Source organism: Anser brachyrhynchus, assembly GCF_964034855.1.
Source record: "Anser brachyrhynchus genome assembly, chromosome: 2".
NCBI lineage: Eukaryota > Metazoa > Chordata > Aves > Anseriformes > Anatidae > Anser > Anser brachyrhynchus.
The window spans coordinates 157,065,609-157,086,726 of NC_137695.1; the positions used below are offsets into that span (position 1 = coordinate 157,065,609).

Genomic DNA, 21,118 nt, shown 5'->3' on the forward strand with positions numbered 1-21,118 from the left:
GTACATTGGAAAGTCTGGAAGTTCAAAAAAAAGAAGATAACAAATGATGATTTCCTCAAATAAAAGTGTGCTTGCAGAGTACATAATGCCATATATCATGGAATATTTTAGCTGAGGAGTCGTCTCTGGAGGTCTTCTGGTGCAAGCCTCTGCTCAAAGCAGGGCTACGTTAGATGAGAGCTGTTTAGAGGGGCTCAGCCACTGAACGTCTGAACACGTCTCTGAAGATGGAGGTTGCGCAGCATCTCTGAGCAACCATTTTGTGTTCGAGTGCCCTCACTGTGAATAAGAATCTTCCCAATATTCAACTGCAATTTCTTATGTTCCAGCTTGTTTCTATCCTCTCTTTTTTTTTTTTCACGTTTGTGAGAGGAGTCTGGCTCCCTCGCCTCTACACTCACCTACCACGTTAACTCCCTTTACCGCTGAAGATGGAAGCAGCCCATCTTTCTCTTCATGTCCCATGGATTCCAGTGCTCTCCACTGGACTCACTCCAGCCACGTCCACGTCTCTCTTGCACCAGGGAACCCAAAAGTGGGCTCAGTCCTCCAGCCATGGTCTCACAAGCACTGAATTCTATTGCCTGGAGTGCTACGGTGTAAGTATTTAATTTTATTTTAGTGTTTACCTGAGTATCAGGTTTCAGCTACAGGGTTTTAGCAGGTATTACCTAAATTCAAAATAAGAAATTAAATTTAAACAAAGTTGAAAGCCCACTAAATTTGTGTTCTTCATTGGTAAAGGCTACACCTTCAATGCACGCTCCAAAAAATGCAAGTGAACACAAGATACTAGGGAAGAAAAAGCATCTCTCAACCAAAATGAAATACGTATTTTAGAGCAGGTTTATATTACTCTTTACATCTTTTTTGAAGATTATTTGAGGATGAATTACAGTTTACACAGAATGACTTCCATGAGTTGTGTCCCTCTGAAAGCCTTATTTTTGGTACAACAACCTGTCACGAAAACTCAAATACTAAAAAAGTAAGCTATACTGTAGCAAGAGACTAATATTCAGGCAAGGAGAATGCTCTCTTGGGATAATTAGAATTACTGTTTCATAAAGCATCAACGTGATCATTGCAGTAAACTTAGGGTGCAAATATCATTAACACTTCTACATGGATTTTATCAACTATATTATCAATTATACATCGGTCCTCTCTTCAAAGTTAAACCACCTCCAATCTTTTTTCTGCATCTGTCACAGAGGAATTGCAGCACATTGCATATACTACAACTTTGAACATCTGAAAATGTATGCAAGTACTAACACTACTACTCCATCTCTCTTTAGGACATTTGTGTATCTGCCGAGTGACGTTACTGCCACCGGGATTTTTCCTCAACCAGTCGAAGTGTGATGCTTAGGACTGAAGGAAAGCAATGCCTGATCTGGTTAGATATTTTTTCAAACAGAAAACATCATGACAAAAGAAAGCATTAGAATAAGCAACACCTTGCTAGCCTTCTTTTAAAACATTATTTGGGTAACCAAGTCTTACAAGCACAATAAAAATTAGGCAAAACCTGTGTGTGAAAGAAAGCAATTTCTTTTCCACGTAACTTCAATGCCTACTACAATAATGCTTTTATTCCAATGGAGATAAAAAGGGTTTGATACAAGTTCCAGTTAAACTTGTGCCACAAATTTAAACCAAATACTACGATATTACTGTATGACTCTGTTCTGGTATAAATCCTTGATCAAGTAGCACTTGACTCTGAGCAGAATGACTGTGTTTTCCTCAAGTGGTTTGTTCTGTGTATTCTCTTAGAAGTAAAAGAAAAAGATCAAAAGTTTTCTGAATTTATTATAATTTCATCAGAGAGTCTCAAATTAATTCTCAGCAAGTATCAATCGGATGGCTCAGTTTACAAAAATGGTTTTGCTTGGATAAACCAGCAGTTCCTAAGCACTAGTTGCTGAAGCTAAAAAAAGTACAGTTAAAGTTCAACGCAGGGAAAAAAAAAAAAAAACAAAAACACTGTTCGATAAAACAACTTCAGAGACAACAGCTAACATTTATTCCAAGATCTAGCTGACTATATTTACAGTTGCCCGATTTAAATTTCAGTCACAGTGCCATCTGGTGACTATTTATACTCATACATTTTAAATAGATGGTATGTTTTAGGCTCATCCAACTACCTCTTGTCATCCATTACCCTATGTTATCCTCTACACCCCTCCTGTCTTAAGTTTTATCTGAAGGAGAGGACAGAAGCAATTCTCTATGTACCCAAAAGGTATAAAATTTCCAGTTTGGACATTCCTGAAAACTTAACAGTGTGGAACATAGTGCGCTACATGGTTGAAGTAAACTTTAACCACTAAATCATATGAATATTGCTATAAATAATAAGGTTTCTGTTGATGAGAATGAACATCATGATCTCAAGAATGAGATAAATGGAAAGGTATCCTTCAGATATCCTGGAATTTGGCCTCCAAGAGCCAGCTATGCAAGGACAAACACTGCTGAACCTCACTTTTCAAGTTCTATTGCTAAAATTACCATAGTTTTAACTTAAAAAGTTATGGCAGATAAATAATCTTAGTGAAGATTAATGAGAATAACATTTATTGATCAGTTTATGTTCACATATGCAAAATCAAATAGACTTCCCAGGCTCATTATATATTTAATTTCGTTTAGAACAATTTATAGAACTTGTGAGTACAGTTCTGACACTTCGATGAAGACAGTAACATGGGAGAAAGACTTCTCAGATTGATGTTGACCTCTGTTTTGTCCCCTTCCCCAAGCTCACAACAAATATTCCCATTGTTACTCACACCTCACCCCTTCCACAACGGAATGAGCAACAAGAGTATAAAATATATTGCGTTTGTCCTTTCATACCTGTCTATGAAAGAGGACCTTAAAGGGAAATACTTGGTTATACTCGGTAACGTTTTTCCTCAAGTGTTTTTCTACAATACAAACGTGCTGTAAGAAAAATACCTAATTGGCAAGTAAGGGAAACATTTCAATCGTTAACTGTTACGTGAAAAAGACAATAGCTATTGAACAAAAAATACAAGTAGATTTCTCTCTCCTTCCTTCTTGTATAAAAAGATGCCACACAATACATTTCAGTTTTTCAATAATAATCAGATCTCAACTTTGTATGAAACAAGCTGTGTGTACTTCATGACTTAGAAAATGAATTTGCTTCATTGGTGCTTACAGTTATTAATACTACTTCAATTCTCAGTAGTATTCTCAGTCATGCAGAAATGCTGTTCTGAAAACCAAAATCCACTACTTCTGAAGGTTTCAGTGCAAGGAGCTGTTCAATTTCCAAACACTGACCCAGTAAGTTGAATTATTTTGAGGATGCTATGCACGTCAGTAATTTCTGATAAAATTTTCTTTCCGTAAATCAAATTATTGATTTTTTTGACATTGTTTCACGTTTTCTAGAAAATGGTTCACACCCAAAGATAAAAGTTTTGTTTTTCAAGGGTAACGTAACCTAGTCCTGACAACGAGCATACAAAATTACGTGATGAATTGGGGGGGAGAACCCATCTTTCTGAAGGAATATTAATTCAACTCATCTGTTCTTTCAAGCTAATGTTCTAGAGTGCCAGAGAATAATTTTCTATTCACTTGATTGAACATTGATGAACCTACGCCCACCAACTCTTTCATGTCCTGATCACCTACAATAAACTTCATCTCATCTATGCTGTAAATGTGGAGTCCTCTGACCACCGTACTGCCCTGGCTGGTAATGGGCCAGAAATTGTAGTTCTGCTGCACTGCACTGAGCTTGCAAGGCCCAGGGGAAGTGATGCTTGACCAACCCGATAAGCTTCTGTGGGGAGATGGCAGGCTTGGTGGACAAGGGGAGAGCAGCGGATATTGTCTATCTGGACTTCAGTGAGGTTTTCAGCATTTTGCCCGTTAAGATCCTCATAGAGAAGCAGTAGATGAGCAGACAATGAGCTGACAATGAGGTGGACCCAAAACTGGCTGAACAGCCAGGCCCGGAGGGCAAAGATCAGCTGCACAAAGTTTAGTTGGAGGCCAGCGAGCAGTGGTGTACCCAGGGGTCAATACCAGCTCCAGTCCTGTTTAACAGCCTCACTAATGATCGAGATGGCGGGGCAGAGTCAGCTCAGGGTCTGAGAGACCCTCGGAAAGGCTGCAGATGAAGCTGGTGGAGTGGCTGATTCACCAGAGGGCCGTGCTGCCATCCCAAGGGTCCTCGACAGGCCGAAGAGGCGGGCTGGCAAGAATCTCGTGTTCGACAAGAAACGCAAAGTCCCACCCCTGGGGAGGAACAACCCCAGGCACCAGGATGTGCTGGGGCCACCCAGCTGGGAAGCAGCTCTGCAGGAAGGGACCTGGGGGCTTGGTGGGCACCGAGCTGGACATGAGCCATCAAGGTGCCCTTGCCGTGAAGAAGGCCAATGGTATTCTTGGTAGCATTGCCATGGCACGTAGGAGCCCATACTAAAATGGAAAAATGGCCTCCTAAGAGGGTACTGCCCTGAGTCAGGGTGAGTATGGTCTTGGAAGTGAGACTCTTGATCCTGTTGTTGTGCTGATGGTGTTAAGCCAACGGGTCTTCTGCTGTCGCCAGAAGTATTTGTGTAAAGAAAGCACCATTAAAAGAAGATACTGGCCGAGTCAACCCTACAGAAGCGTACTTTTATAGCAGGGGAAAACTTATTCAAAATCCTTCTCCTGCTTAATTCAAACCGAACCATTCCCAGCAACTGCCATTACTACCAACCCACTCACTGTACCAAGGCATTGGTGTCAACTTACAACAAAAAGCTCCCTTTTGAGAAAAGAAATTTACCACAAAGCTACTGCCACATAGCACTGACTACGACTCACGTAAACTCTCAGATTTTGAACATTCAACACAAAAGCACGGGGTCAAAATTCAGTTCTCAATGCTTCTACTCAGTACAAACTGTGTAGAAACCATCCACAACTATATATAACCTGTGCAACAATATATACCTGTAAAACTTCACACTATCTTACTCCATATAAAAAAAAACAGTCCCCGAAATTCTCATTAAACAAATAATGATGTTTGTTCATTTGTTTTTAATTCCACTACCAAGTTAAAACTAGAAAATAGGAACACTGGCAGGCCTAGTTAGGCACACAATTGAAACAGACTTCTGAAAATAAACATATTAAAATGCTCGACTAAAGCTTTCACCTAAATAAGCATCTACAAAAGTAGCACATTTTCAAGCATGTGTTAAACAGAAACAGCAGCAGCCAACTTTCAATTTTAAATGAACAAATTTGTAAACTCGCTCAGAAAGAAGTAAATTAAGAACTGACAAAAGTGACAGCTGAAAGTAGTAGAACTCAGTATTTTTTTCTAAATATAAAACAAGACTGGAATATCTTCAGTTTCATTTATAAAAGCTAGCTATGTTTTTCTTATTTTAAATCTACCTACTTGTATACAATTTTAACTGGCATTAATCGGTTTTAAAGTATGTTTCATAATGCTGAATTCATTCACTTTATCTGGCAATTTTCACATTATTTGTAGCTTTTGTGGCCCAAAACCTCAGCCACGGGTTAGAACACCAAAGGCACTGCTATATACATTCACTAAAAGTAGCATGATTTTGCAGGGAATGCACAACCTAAGCATAGGACAAAAATAAAAGCACAAAGCAACAGATCCTGAAGACCCCATCAAACAATCATCTGTGCTCACTAAGCAGGTAGCCTTCAGGAATATCCCTCCAAATATCAGCAGGTCCAAATGTCACTGCTGCACACCGAAGCATTTTAATTACCCATGTGTTCCTACTGTATGCTTATAAACTCTTTGTTTTCCCTGGGCTTTTTCCCTGCAAAGTGTAAGTGTAGAACCACAGAACGGTTTGGGTTGGCAGGGATCTCAAAGACCATCTAATTCCTGCCCCCTGCCTGTCAACAATTAAACTATTCACTTTGTGGTAACTTTGGGAAAACTGCATTTTGGGGACATACTAAGAGGCTTGATTTTCAAAAAGATTTCTTTACAAAAAAAAATTACATTAAAATTTTTTTACAAAAAAAAATTTTTACAAAAAAAATTACAAAAATTTTTTACAAAAGATTTCTTTAAAAGAGGCTCAGATTCCAGGAGAAAAAAAAAATTAAAAAAGCACCAGAAGTTGCTGGGATGCTGTGATAATTTAAGCTGAATTTTATCCAAATAGCATGCAAGTTTTGGTACGACAGAAGGATTAATGTGTTTAACACTTGCCAGGACTGCCATAACACTGAAATGTCCTCTTGAATTAATTTCAGAGCAGGTGCACCACTTTTTCAAGGGATTTTCAAGAATGAGCACTGACACACACATCAATTCTAACCAGATCGCTTTCAAAAGGCCAGTGACATAAACAGACAGTTATCCAGCATGTATTGACACCGCTGGTATTTTTAACGTGACATTGTTATCACAACAATGATAGAGAACTATGTAAGTTTCAGAGCCGCAACCTCTTCAAGTTCCTAAACGAAAAAGTGAAGGCAATATGAAAACCTACCCAAGAAAAAGCAAACAAAATTATGCAGGGGAAAGGGAGGAGAAATGTTGACAATTCACAGTTATGTTTATCTGTAGTTAAATTACTTTTGTTTATATTAGAGATAAAAGCCTCTAGCTGCACAATAAACTTTCTTCTTTCTAGGAGACCAGAGATTTCTTTTCACTTTTTGCCCTAAATATTTATCAAAGATGCAGGGTAGCAATTTGCTATGGATTATACGAACATAAACTGAAAGAAAGACCTGAATAAATGTCAGTGGCAGGGAAGTAGGGGAATTGCTGAAAGAGAAAGAGCAATGATCACAGTCATTCTAAGAACCTGGACGCTGCTGTGGGATAAAAAGAAAAAGGCAAATAATATTCAAATTTCAGTATTTTTCCTTTCTATTTGCTTTGCAGTGATCATTTTTCACACTGTCATCGATCGCTAGTGGGTTAATCACAGCTAAAGTAAGGATAAGCACAGAACAAAAGATTAACTGAACTGAATAAAACAAGTAGGTGGGAAGCACCATCCCCACACTGCCAGTTCAACAAAAAAGGTGCACCTTTGTCTCATGATACATAAATGTTACTCAAATTAGTAACCATGCACACACTGGAGTCAGATGTGGAGCAAAACTTAAAGTATAACCCTATTTAAAATGACAATAACCAGAAAACCCTTTCTTATCCTTCCTGTCTTGTCAATCTTAGTTCCTGTTTCTCTTACTGAAAAAAAAAAACCTCACAAGATAGAGTATAGCATTCATTAAGACATACAAGAAATCCCTCATTCTTCACCTTAAAATTCATTTAATGGCAGACTTCGTTCAACCCATACTCCTTTCAGTGCAGATTTCCCCAGACAACCTCAGCTCTCCAAACCCCACTGCTTCTTATGCCCTATATTAAAAAGCCACATTTGATATTCGCCATCACTGCAGCCAACCCCTGCAGATCCAAACCTACTCCAGAAGTAAAACGCTGCAGAGAAACCTGCAGACTAACTTGAAAACTGCAACGTCTACCTTCTGTTTAATTGCTTTAACCTCAAATGTAGCCCTGAACAAAACCCCCAGAAGAAGTGCAAGGAAATGCATTTCCAGTAACACAGAGGATGGTACAGAAATCTCTTGGCAGAATCTGCTGCTGCTCTTCAAGGTTTTCCTAATTCATAAACAACAATAAAAACTAAACCCAGCAACCTATGTACACAAAGAAGTAGGAAAACGAGGTTATCCTGTAAAATGAGCTAAGTTCAAGGCATATTCGGTCGGAAACTTAAGAGGTCGTCTATAGCTCCTAACAAGTAGCCACCCAAAAGTGGGAAAAAAGAACTGAATGATCAAAATTAAGCATCCCTTCCTTTAAAGTAGGAATACAGTGGGAAAGAAAAAAAAAAAAGGAAAGGAAAAAAAAAAGAGGTTAGAGAAACTGTGAAACTGTGTTGAGATGTAGCATTGCAAGATACTCATGTGCCAATCCATCACATTTGTTTAGGTTAGTCCAAGACTAACACTTCAGCCTGGCTGACAAAATTGTAATGAAGTGTTTCACTACACTGCAGGCTCCAACCGTTCGAGCACGAACCACGAACAGCTCCGCATTCTGCAGCATTCTGAGTTGTTAATTTCGCCCTCTTCAAAGCCCTCTTCTTGTCTTAGAGAGCACGTTTACAAAGAGCGTTTTCCGCAGTTTTCCTCATCCTCTGGCCTGAAGGTTTCTGCTTCCAAAAGAACGTTTCACTCTTAAAAAATTCAGATTTTCTGCAGGGAAAGCACACCGAACAGTAACTGAGCTGTTTCTTTCTTCACTGAGATATGAAGAATGGCTTTTTAACTCTTGTGAAGTCAATCACGTTTTTAATCACTGAGAAGATTCCAGCTACATTTTTATTTTGGGGTTCATTTTTGCAGGGACAGGAGCCTGATAAGAATGCATTACATTCACCACGTTCACCAGATCAGATATTTTATACCACTGTTACACCAACTAGGAAAAAATATGCAGTATTTAGATTACCATCTAAAGGTTTTTAAGAAGCTGGCTCATCTAAATCTTTTTTTATTTTTTTTGTTTAAATAAGTACATTTTTGCTTACCCCCTATTCAGGTGATTTTCAACTATAATTGCGCATGTTCAAATACATGAGAAAATTTTGATTTTCATCCCCAGACTGAATGGCCTCATTGTGTTGTAGTCTACGAATGTACACATCGTAAGCATTTTGGGAAAAATAAAAGAAAAAAAAAACACAAGCAGGGAGACTTTGTTGAACCTAGAAAGAAAGCCAAAAATTAAGATGTAAAATGAAAACGCAGAACAATCTCAATTCCAGACTGACTTCTATTCCCATTTGATGTTCTTTCACATATCCGTAAAAAGCCTGATGTTCATACAGCTTGATTTTCTGAGTAAGGTGGCAAGCCTGTAAGCTGAACAAACAAGGAAAAGAGAGCACGAGTTGAATCTTACTAACTTTCGCACATTAGGCTACTACAAGGTACTAAACAGATGGCAAGATTCCTGAAAAAGAAGGCCAGGATTTTGTACATGGCAAAGCACTTCGGTGAGTAGAAAATACTATAAGAGAGATGCGGAAAAAAAAAAAAGCCAAAAAGCTACGAAAGCTACAACCAGTTTAATTACAAAATACCAACCTACCCAGCATAAGCAATTCTAGAAATGGTTGGTTAATTTTCAGAAGAAAAAAAGTTCCCCTGGGCTAGACATGGTATATATAGAGACCATGTCCATATAGTCATAGTCACGCTTTTAAATTCAAATGTCTTGAAAAATATGCACTGAAAAAAACCGCTCGGAGGTAAGTGTGAGAAATAGCCCCCACTGGTTACACGGCTCCCTTGGTTAACTGTGACTCACGTACCCGCGGGAGGTGGCTTTCACAGCACGGACTTCTCAGAGCGACTTTCCAAACAGAGGGAAGGTAAGCAGAGCTGCCACTACGTCATCTGAGGGCTCTTGGTTTGGGGATGGCTGCGTGTTTTTATTATTGTTTTGGCTTTTTTTTTCCTCTGCGTGGAAATCATAGTCAAAGTTATTACTCACTTAAACGCAGGGCTATAGCTGCTCAGATGTGGGGACAGCTATTTCTTCTTCTCTGCTGGCTTCTCGAGCACTCTGAATAACACCCAATTCCGTGGCACAGGATATGGTAATACAAGTATGTATTTATTATTATTATTTCAGTTAAAAATCTAACTAGCAGCTAACATTCCCAATTCCTTTCCATCTGCACTGGGAGATAATAGCTCACACCTGGATATCAAGTACAAAGCACAGTTACAATAATCCAACCACTTTACTCCTTTTGTAGCAGAAAAATCATCAGAAGGAAATTATGCCTTATACCTTTGGGACAGTACCAACACAAGAGAAACCCAAGAGGTTAGTTTCAAAACTGCAACATTCAGGAAAAAAAAAAAAAAAAAACATATACTACAGTTTGTAAAGCTGGCTTCATCATTTTACAGACGTAACCCAAATAGCAAAAATAGTTCTTTTTGGAAAATCATCAACGAGCTGTACAATAGTGCTGGAAAGGTAATGCTTTCCCTCTTTTTGGATATGACATCTGCATCATATGCAAAATTTCCAAATAGGACTATAAGAATTATTGGTCTCACACCCACTCCCTGACAGTAAGTAGCGGAAAGATGCCTAGGACAGGATGCCCTTTACTTGCTTCAAAACACAATGGTGGAAACTAGACGTGGACAAATCAAGACTAGTGGTAAAATAAAGGACATGAGCATGCCACCACTAATGTAACTGTTCTAAGGATGTAAAAAGAGGGGGGATATCTTGAGAAATGGGCTTACATCGTCTATTTCTTACCCTATTCATGGTGAGGAACATTCGGTGGTTATAATGGAAATATTCCTAACTGCACACCTTGTACGATCTTGTGCAGGTCCTTTACTCCTTGTTCTGGTCTGTCAGCCACTGTATCAATCACAGAATCATCCAGGTTGGAAGAGACCTCCAAGATCACCGAGTCCAACCTCTGACCTAACACTAACAAGTCCTCCACTAAACCATATCACTAAGCTCTACATCTAAACGTCTCTTAAAGACCTCCAGGGATGGTGACTCAACCACTTCCCTGGGCAGCCCATCCCAATGCCTAACAACCCTCTCAGTAAAGAAGTTCTTCCTAACATCCAACCTAAACCTCCCCTGGCGCATATTGCTGTCAAATGACAGCAATAGTAATAAAATTGTCTATTATTTGCATTTGCATAGTGCCCAACAAAAAATGAGTGGAGTTGTACGAAATGCCTTAATCCTAATAAAGTTCCTTGTACAGTACTTGAAATGTGCTGCCCAGCTTGCTAGTCGTTTTATATGAAGATATAACACACCTGAAGGGAAACTTCATAAAATTTATATAAACTAGCTACCGCTACAAAGTCATCTAGAAGCCTCCTTGCTCCTGACAATGACTTTATTAAAAAACGTGCATTTTAATTGCGTCTTGCCATTTGTCTTTTCCTGCTGCTCAGTCCTATTTCAGCTAAATCAATATGTTTTAAGAGTCCCAGGTTTAAAATTAGCTGGTCGTTACGAGTTTTCCACTTTTACAAATATAATTGCAGAGAATGATATATTGTGTTCTCTGTACTTAATGCCTACAACTGATGCACAGCCAAGTCAGTTACCAGTAATATTTATACCAATACATCATCAAACCACAGATCTCTAAGTCAAGAGGCATAAAAAACATTCTAGGCACAAGCAACATGCACCAGTGCAAAGGAGTAATTTTTCTACACCAGTAGTCATACTATTCTTCTCCGCCGTGTTCCACCACCAGGGAACAAGATTTTTATTCGATTTAAATCTGGTAACATTAGAAATCCATTACACCATCAGTTTACACCTACGGAAAATTAGTTCCAAACCAGTAGTGGGGAAAAAAAAATCAAAGAAATAATGCGATTTGATTCCAGAACAAAACAGCATCTCAAAATCCTTGCACTTTCACCTCTTCATATAAGAATTTTTTTCATTAACTGTGTTTCCTCTCACATCATCAGTCACTGCAGTACACAGCAGAAACAGCAGTTTAACGACAACACAGAGAAATCAGTTTCATACAGTGGCTGACAACATGAGTTATAATTCAGATCTATTTTATATAACACATTAAAAAATGCATTTATTCATTTACTTGGCACTTTTTTTCCTCTTGTCCTAGAACTTCTCCCCTACTTCTGGACATTTTACACCCTTTCCATTTCCCAGAAATTTAAGGCTTTTAAATCCAAAATTGCCCTTTCACACTAACAAAGACAGCCTTTACTGCTTGATGATAAAAGTTAACACGTTATGCTTAGTGCTATACCGACATATAATTGTACTTACACTGCAATAAGATGTAATTGCCTGCATTAAAACTTGGGATTTATCGGTTTGATTTCTGTTTTCACTGATAGCAGTAGAAACTTAAACAAACGGAATTATGTGAAGCAATCCCTCAACCAGAATGTTAATCCAAAGCATCTTACTAAAAGCTTGCAAAGTATGATATTTAAATCCTGTATTGCTCCATAAGCAGTAAACGTGGAGCTCGCTGTGATGATTATCCAGTCGTTTCCCTAGGTGAAACAAAGTTGGTAAAGTAGATTCTGATGTGCCCTTTCAAAAATGGCTTAGCATCAATTACAGCTATCATATTCTGCGCTTCCCATTTCTTCTGCGGAAAGCTATAGCATTTGACCTACTCTTTTGAAGTCCCTACAGTGATAAATTACTAAACTTCTTTCCGTTTTCTCATACTCCTGGGTAAGACAGCTATTAAGAAAGCCACTTTTAGTGAAACAAACAGTATAACTGAAGGTTCTACTTTTCCCTTAAGATGCACTTCAACTCCTTCGGTTAGTTGGCCACAAACCAGCACAGACCTCCATGGATAAATATGATCCGTGCCTGTGATGAAGATATCAAGAATATTTCTAGAAGAATGTTATGTCAAAGCTTAAGAACCTGAACTTGCTTGCAGATTTATTTATTCACAAATAGAGAAAAAGCAAACTGATCTATATTTTTAAAAAAGGAACAGAATAAAACCTTAGCAATTTCAAACTAATCAAGGCTATGTGGCTAAGAAAGGCCTGCACGGATTTTAAATGGCATTTATCTCAGCCTTCAGAAAAGCTTCTTCATTATCTGTCACTGCACTGGGTTGCTGTGGTTAATACACCACAGCAAAAGACTAAATTGATAACATTTATGAAATCTCAAAAAAGATCCAATGAACATTTGGCAAAGAGAGATTATCATCTCCAAGATGTGCTCATATTTAAACAAAAATCTTACATGAGGTTTAAACACCTTCAGCAGCAAATTTCTAGATTATAATGTTTTGAACTTGACCATTTTATAAGGTAAGAAACAAATTTTACTGATCATAAAAGAATGCTCCAAAGACAGGGAAAAGAACCTAAGATTACCCTTTCTTTTCCACCTTTTCTTCCTTACCTTCAAACAGGCTAAAGGCACTTGGCGATAAGCTCCAGAGAAGAACTGTAAATAAAAAGGTGCTAATAGCAGCAGCTACAGAAATGAGCACAATTAGGATGCAGACATTGCTTGCCAACAGCAGTGATTAATGAAATGAAAGCCTAAACAAGCAGTTTGGGATGTAAAGTAAGACAATCAGGATGCAAATCCTGCACAGTACCAAGTGTTACAGAATCATCTAGGTTGGAAAAGACCCTTAAGATCATCAAAAGCCCACCCTTCAGCCTGACCTACTGAGTCCCATCACTAAACCATGTCCATTACTGCCACATTCACACGTCTCTTAAATACTTCCAGGGATGGTGACTGTAACACATCGCTGGACAACTTGTTCCAATGCTCGACCCCTCTTTCAGTGAAGAAGTTCTTCCCAATATCCAATCTAAGCCTCCTCTAGACAGCTTCCTCATGACTTGTCCCTTGTCACCTGAGAAAAGAGACAGACACCCTTCTCACTGCAACCTCCATTTAAGTAGTTGCAGAGAGTGATGAGGCCTCCCCTCAGCCTCCTTTTCTCCAGACTAAACAACCCCAGTTCCCTCAGTCACTCCTCATAAGTCTTGTTTTCTAGTCCCTTCACCGGCATTGCTGCTCTTCTCTGCATACGTTCAAGCAACTCAAGATCTTCTAGTGAGGCACCCAAAACTGAACATAGTATTACAGGTGGGGTCCCATCACGGTACAAGGGGACAATCCCTTCCCCAGTCCTGCTGCCACACTATTGCTGATGGTGGCCATGATGCCATTGGCCTTCTTGGCCACCTGGGCACACAGCTGGTTCATGTTCAGTTGGATGTGAACCAGCACTGTGGTCATACAGCTAGCTGGCTGAGGGAAAGGATTGTCCCGCTCCACTCGGCGCTGGTGCGGCCTCACCTTGAGAACTGTGTGCAGTTTGGGGTGCCACAATCTAAGGAGGACATAAAACTGTTAGAGACTGTCCAAAGGAGGTCAACAAAGATGGTGAACTGTCTAGAGGGGAATACGCATGAGGAGCAGCTGAGGGCCCTTGGTTTGTTCAGCCCAGAGCAGAGCAGGCCGAGGGGAGGCCTCATGGCGGCCTGCAGCTCCCTCACGAGGGGAGCGGAGGGGCAGGCGCTGAGCTCTGCTCTCTGGGGACAGCGACAGGACCCGAGGGAACGGCATGGAGCTGGGACAGGGGAGGGTCAGGCTGGGTGTGAGGAAAAGGTTCTGCACCCAGAGGTGGTCGGGCACTGGGACAGGCTCCCCAGGGCAGCGGTCACGGCACTTGGCCTGCTGGAGTTCAAGAAGCGTTTGGACAGCGCTCTCAAACATAGGGTCTGATTTTTGGGTGGTCCCGTGTGGAGCCAGGGATTGGACTCAATGGTCCTTGTCGGGTCCCTTCCAACTCAGGATCTTCTTTGATCCTATTCTATGATTGCAGGTCCTTTTCTGCTGGGCAACTTTCCAGCCACTCTTTCACAAGCCTTCCCAAGCCTATACCACAGCATCAGGTGGTTATGACCCAAGTGCAGGACCCAGCACTTAGCCGTGTTGAATGCATTACATTTACGGAGTAATTGTTCCAGTTGTAACGTGAGAGAGAAGATATGCTCTACAAAAACTACTCATCATTACAACACATCATTTTTACCCTAAACAATTGTTTAACAAGCTCATTTGGTTACACCTAACACATCAAAATGATTTTTTGAGGTAGGCTGTCTGTAATTGTTCTAAGGGAAGATTTATAGCAGTAACAGAACATCATTATTAGTATCCAAGTCATAGGTAATATAACATGTTCATGATGCTACATGTAAACTTACCTTTCTGACTAAATTATTCAGAAGTTAGAAAAATTATTTCCTCTAGGTATGAGCTTTTCAGATTTGTAACAAAGTCGTCTGCCTCACTTCAAGGACAAAACAAGAAGAGAGATAGAAAGAAGTAAATAAGATACAGGTAGTATTTATTTGGTATGTAAGTGATGTGCCTAGCATGTTATTTACCAGGCTCTGAAGTTATAAACTAACAGCTATGACGACAAGGGTGAAGAGATCTGATTATAGAGTTATAAACTAAAAGCTACAAGGTAATAAGAGAGGAAATGGAGGAAGAAAAGATGAATTAAACTGTAGGTGAAAGGCAAGCTAGAGAACTGCAGACAGAAGGCCCTTAGCGTTGTAAAGGCACCTCTGGAACTGCAGAAGTTCAATTATGGTAAAACAAAAATTGTTCAAGTAAGATCTTAGAATACTGATTGTATTACAGCACACTTAAAGGGATTAAGATTTGAATAACTAGCTGAAAATGAAAAAGCTGCCATGAATTTTAAGTGAAATTACAGAGAACAACTGACAAATAGAAAGCTACTACACAGAACACATACACAAGACAATTCTGTGTCATACTAAGTAGCAACAGGATTTTGAAACACACTACATTTAATTTCAAGCTCACATAGGTTGAATTAAAGTCTTGATTAAAAAAACCACGACAATAATTTCACTGGATATTAGATAAGTATATTTAGGTACTGGAGAACCTTCACAGTTTTAGCAGATCAGAGCTGTCCTCTTTCTTGGTCTCTCCCAATCTACTTTTTTGTGCATTTTAGCTTCTGCCACCACACTTTCCCACCAGAGCAGCTGCCTTCCTCCCAGCCAATTCCACACTTCTGGCTAAGCTAAAATGCTAGAAATTGTAATGACAAGTCTAGTGAAAATGATCACAGCAAAATGTTTATCAATAACCATAAATTAATGCATGAAAATACTGCATCATTTTTTGTGAGGATAAGGTGTGGCAATACATTTGGCCATAAAGTTACTATAATATTCAGAATTAAAGAAATTATTAAAAAAGGTTTTTTTACAATTGAAATCTAGGTATCAGATGCTTGAAAACATCTCCAATTAGACGAGAATGGAAGACTCTTTCACATTCTCAGATAAGTCATTCTGAAGTCATTTACAAAGTTGTAAAACATTCTGAATTGAAGTTGCAGCTACTACTCTGACAATACTGAATGTAAAACAGCAGATGAGATGAATGAACTGAATTTATTCAAATCCAGGGGGGGAGTAGCTTTTTTTTCCTCCCATGGCTCTAGAGAATAGCGTTAGCAAAATGCTTTCTTCGTGTTCTGAAGTACAAACCTCTCTAGAGCCCAACAGTGTTCATCTTTTGATGTTACTATTCACAGAACACAGTTGGCGAGCAGAAATAGTGTTGAATATTCAACTATTAATAAAACGAAAAGCACTCAAAGGAATATTGCCAAACTGGGCAGGGAAGGAAAGTTAAGTGTGATGAGACCCAGACTACTCAAAAACTGCAGGCTTTCATCCAAACCTAGATCATAATTAGATTTTTGTCAGCCATGTACCAATGACCAAGAATTCAGATTTCACTCATTTTTGCAGAAAAAATCTACTGTCATTATTCTCTTTATCTCAGGGGAAACGGCAATCCTTGGCCAGAAAGCAAACAAAAAATATGCTGCGGACCTGGGGAACATTGATTTGGCCCATGGCTACTTGCTGGGCAGACTTCAGGAAATGTGACTTGTTTTCTGGTATTTAACTCACAAATTTCTATTAACCAATCAAAAAATATTTTTTTTTAATAGAAATTAACTTGGGAAGTGAAAGAGCTTTAACCAGGCTTGAAAGTTATTAGGGAAATAAACAGAGAGACTTGTGTCTTCATTCTTTTTATTTCGTATGATCTGACGTGTGTAATACCAAAGGAGAACTCACAGGCACACGATTTACAAGCATGGTACTGAATTCCAATGTAGGACAATGTTAAAGTAGAACATCTAAGTTGTATTATACATTTGTGCCTAAAATCACACTGCTAAATACACTTCTATGCAAATAGAAAGAAGTAATCTAAATACTAAGAGTGCTCTGCAGATTCAGCGTCTCCACTAATTTCAGCAGGGTCTAGAACTATTCAAAAATTCTGAGAAAAATCAAAAGTTTTATTTACAGGGTTAAACTTAGAATAGCTTCAAGGTATATACATAAAATGATTTTGAGCTTAAAGCACTAACAATATAAACCTTATATCAATTAACAGCATACTTTCATTAAAAACAAAGAACATAGCCTGAGAAAGGCATGAAAAAAAATTAGTCCAGTATCTTATTTTAATACACACTGACTAAATCAGAAAAGAGACACCACAAATGGTGTATGAAATTAGATTAGCTCTACATATTGTATTTTAACACTTTGTGCCATTTACTGACAGTACAGGAAGAACAAAGTAGATTACACATCTAGATTACTTAAACCTCAGCAGCTGAATCTCTAGAATTACAGCTCAGGTTCAGTTTGTGGAAGCAAATTCTCCTGAACATACAAGTTTCAAAACAGATAAGTAACTGTGAGCTAATGCTCTATAAATTATAAGGTGGTCCTCAGATTGCCATACAACTGACCATTAATCGATGTCTATGATTAACAGTTTAAATCAAGATTTAAAAAAAAAAATCCACAAAATGCATTCAAAGTCTTCTTTTGCCCAACTAAGACTTCATTTCAACTCCTGTTTCAGTCCTTTGTAATAGTAGGGTCATGTAGCCTTTCTTAATCCCAGATTTTTTCCAAAGAAACCAGGGACACTGTTGAACTACTATGTCCTGATGGATAATTCTCATTTTCTCCTTGTGACAAAAAGAAACTACCAGTGGATTATCTTTACCTGATGGTATTCACTGTGACTTTAAGGACCAAATTTCCACAGATCAGATTGCTGTATATAGCTCAGGTCACTAATACGTGGCGCTGAGTAAGAGGTTGCTTCTTCCATCACTGAGCTGAACGAGTCTAGGCCAAATAATCTCCGCTTCCAAGCAAGAAAACCGGTACAGAATTCCTTGGTTTAAAAATCACACATTTTCTACTGAGAGATGACAATATTTCTTTTAATTTTTAAATTGCAGTTTAGATCCTCAGCAGCTGAGTATCTAAACAAACCGCAGTGTTCAAAAAAGTACCAGATCCAGCCATAAAACAGACCATTTCACCTACCAGCATAACCACAGCAATGCAGAGCTAAGCATGGGCTAACTCACTCTGCAGTAGAGATGCACCCTAGAATGACCAAGGATTTTAAGACAATGCTTACCAAATTACTCAGTGGTGAACAGTAGGAAAGTGTACATCTGGACATATTATACTGTGATATTCTTTTCAGCTTGAGGGTGTAAGCAAGCTTTATGATGAGATCATAAAGCAATTTTTGTACGAAATTTATGAGATCATTATAACAGTCATTTCCAGAAGCCAGTGACTGGTTTATTAGAAGACAGCCTGTAGCAAAATTGAAAACGAAGATTGCAAAGAAGTTCAAACGCAATACTGGCAATATCCAATATTGAAGCGGAAGAAAAAAAAAAAAAGGAAGGAAGTCAAATACGAAGGGAAGATTTAAGTATCAAGACTTCTAAATATACCAACAGTGACATTTCAGAAACAGCATCAGGAGAAGCATTGATTTCTATTAATTTTCTTTTGCAAAAATTCACCTGTCTTATGAAGATTGGTTAATGCACGCCATAGAGGATTGAAAAATCACTACTGCTACTGCACATTCACAACAGACATCTATTGCTACATCGTGAATAAATGCTAGAAGAGTATATCCACAGCGTATCCAAATTCTTTAAGATCTATCTTGTTTCTTAACTTAAAAGCTCCCACTTGCTTCTTACCATAGTCCTTGTCAAACCATTTTAATTGCCTAGACTATTACAAGATTAACCTTAAAACATAATCAAGCAATTGTCCCAAAAGGCACTGTGCAGGACATGGCCACAGCCCACATGCACTGAACTGTTGTGCAGCAACTGAGAGAACCTGAAGTACCTTCTACGGAGGTTCTAGGACATTCAGAGAGATTCAGAAATATGAAATATTTTAAGATTCAGGTTCAAAGGGAATCTTGGACCGTCCTCTCTTTTATATATCCCAGCTTGCTAGTGTATACAACAATGTTCCTAGCGAGGAAAAGCCTTTATATTTGACAATGAATTTATATTTGTGTATTCTGAAAGATATCTTGTCTGAAATCAAGTAAGTCAAAAACAAAAATACAACAAATTCCTCAGAACCCAGCCAAGATACATTCTGATTATGTTTTTAAATAAAAATAGTTAATTGACTCAATTAATAAAAATAACTGCCTGATATTTTAATTTGGAATTTTCCACGGGTGGATATTAGTTTTTTTTTTTCAGCTGAAGAACTCTGTCAAAGTAGAGAGCTGCTGCAAAGCGAAGTAAACACTAACGTACAAAAGTAAGAGGCAGCTGGAAAAAAGCTGGATATAACACCTTATCACAGAATGACTAGGAGACAAATGTAACGTAACTATCCAGAGGGACACAAATCTATTCAGTTGTGACAGATAATTTCTCCTGGCTGTCTGGCCAGTACCTGTGTATGTCCATATGCACGGAGACTTAATTTCGTGGATAGTCTGGCAAATCTAAAAATATTTCTGAGATCTTCTAAATACTTCTGAACTACATAGACGTTTTTAATCCAGGTAGATCAAGTGGTTGATTTATAGTGGCTTAACAGGGACAAGCTGAGATAATATTATCATTATTTATAAAAACATGGTAAATACAAATGAAAGTTACAGAAATGGTGATCAGTTACAATGGAACTAGCCATGACAGTCAGTATACACTCCATGGATGGTGTTACCCTATTGTGGTTTTCTCTCTCCTCAACCACAATATGACATTCTTAAAAATTTTGGAAAAATATAAATCACATCTTTCCTCCCATTAATGTCCCCTGCAATTACATGATCAGAATGGTATAATTTAGGTAATTAGACATAATTTTGTAGACTTCCCCCAGAATTTTATTCTGTTGGCTACTTTAACACCTGATTTTCTGTTTTTCCTGTTGATTCTCCATAAATCATCTCTTCTAAACTTACTTCATAAAAATGCACTTATTAAAAGAGTTCTAGAAGAGATGTTAACACAGTAAATTGTTAATTTGAAGCATGCTATGGGAGCTGCACTACAGTCATATAAAAACCAGGCTCAATGCACAGATAACTTTAATAAGCAAGGAACCCCGTAATGTTATCAGAATTTGTGTTCTCTTTTCAACATAGTTTTGGCTACCTGCAAGGTCCTTCCGTACAAAATACCAATTAATAAATTCAAACTGCATTCAACAAACTCACCAATAGAATCAAATTCGTGCATTCCCACCAGACTGTTGAAAGAACACATTCTTGCTTTACAGGTCTCCAACGTCCTTACAAAACCATCGCAAAGGTCACTGTGAACCTGCAGCTTCTCAGTTGCCAGGACAACTGGCTGACAACCAGAAAGTGCACCAAAGGGATTCTTCCATGTATTTGGTACATGGAAATTCTGCATTTCTGGACTTTTATTCCCATTTCAAAATAATATTCTCCTTGCTTGCATAAATTACAAGTATTCTGCAGAACATAAATTCTTACACAAACTTCCACGCTTGAAAATTAATGGTGAACATTTCACTCGCTTCAAACTGTTTTCCCAATCATGGTGATTTATCTTTATGAGCAACTGGGAAGTACCTCACGATGTCAAAAAATACAAAGAAAGCCTTTACTAGTGTGCTTTTTTAATCATCTCATATGCTGTCATCACATCATCCGTTTTGTACTGCAGAACCAAATGAGAGTGAATTAGTAGTACTAATGGTTCAAAAGAAACATATTTATAAATTAATAGTGTCCCCTGTTTATTCATCAAATAGAACTGTAAATAACCTCACTGGGAAAAAAAAGTAAAATTCAGATGCAAAGTGCGTTATTGAAAAAAAGCAAAACAGGTTTGCTTCTCAGTCAAAGACTTGCCAAGCCAAAATTGCTGTGTACAATACTGGAGATAAATTCGGAGGGAATGAACTAATGCAGAACACAGTTCCATGTAGGAAACATATCAAATACTACATGGCATGTAAAACATGCACCAAAACTATGGAATAAACCAATGAAGTCCTAGGCAACATTTTTATAACCCTTGCTATCTTAGTCTTAAATTATATCTCCTGCAAA

General features: G+C 38.4%; 1 protein-coding gene across 17 annotated transcripts in view; it reads right to left on the reverse strand.

The window, feature by feature from the left end:
- Positions 1-21,118, reverse strand: part of TRAPPC9 (trafficking protein particle complex subunit 9) — a 556,529-nt gene that overhangs the window by 449,018 nt on the left and 86,393 nt on the right. The window lies entirely within an intron of this gene.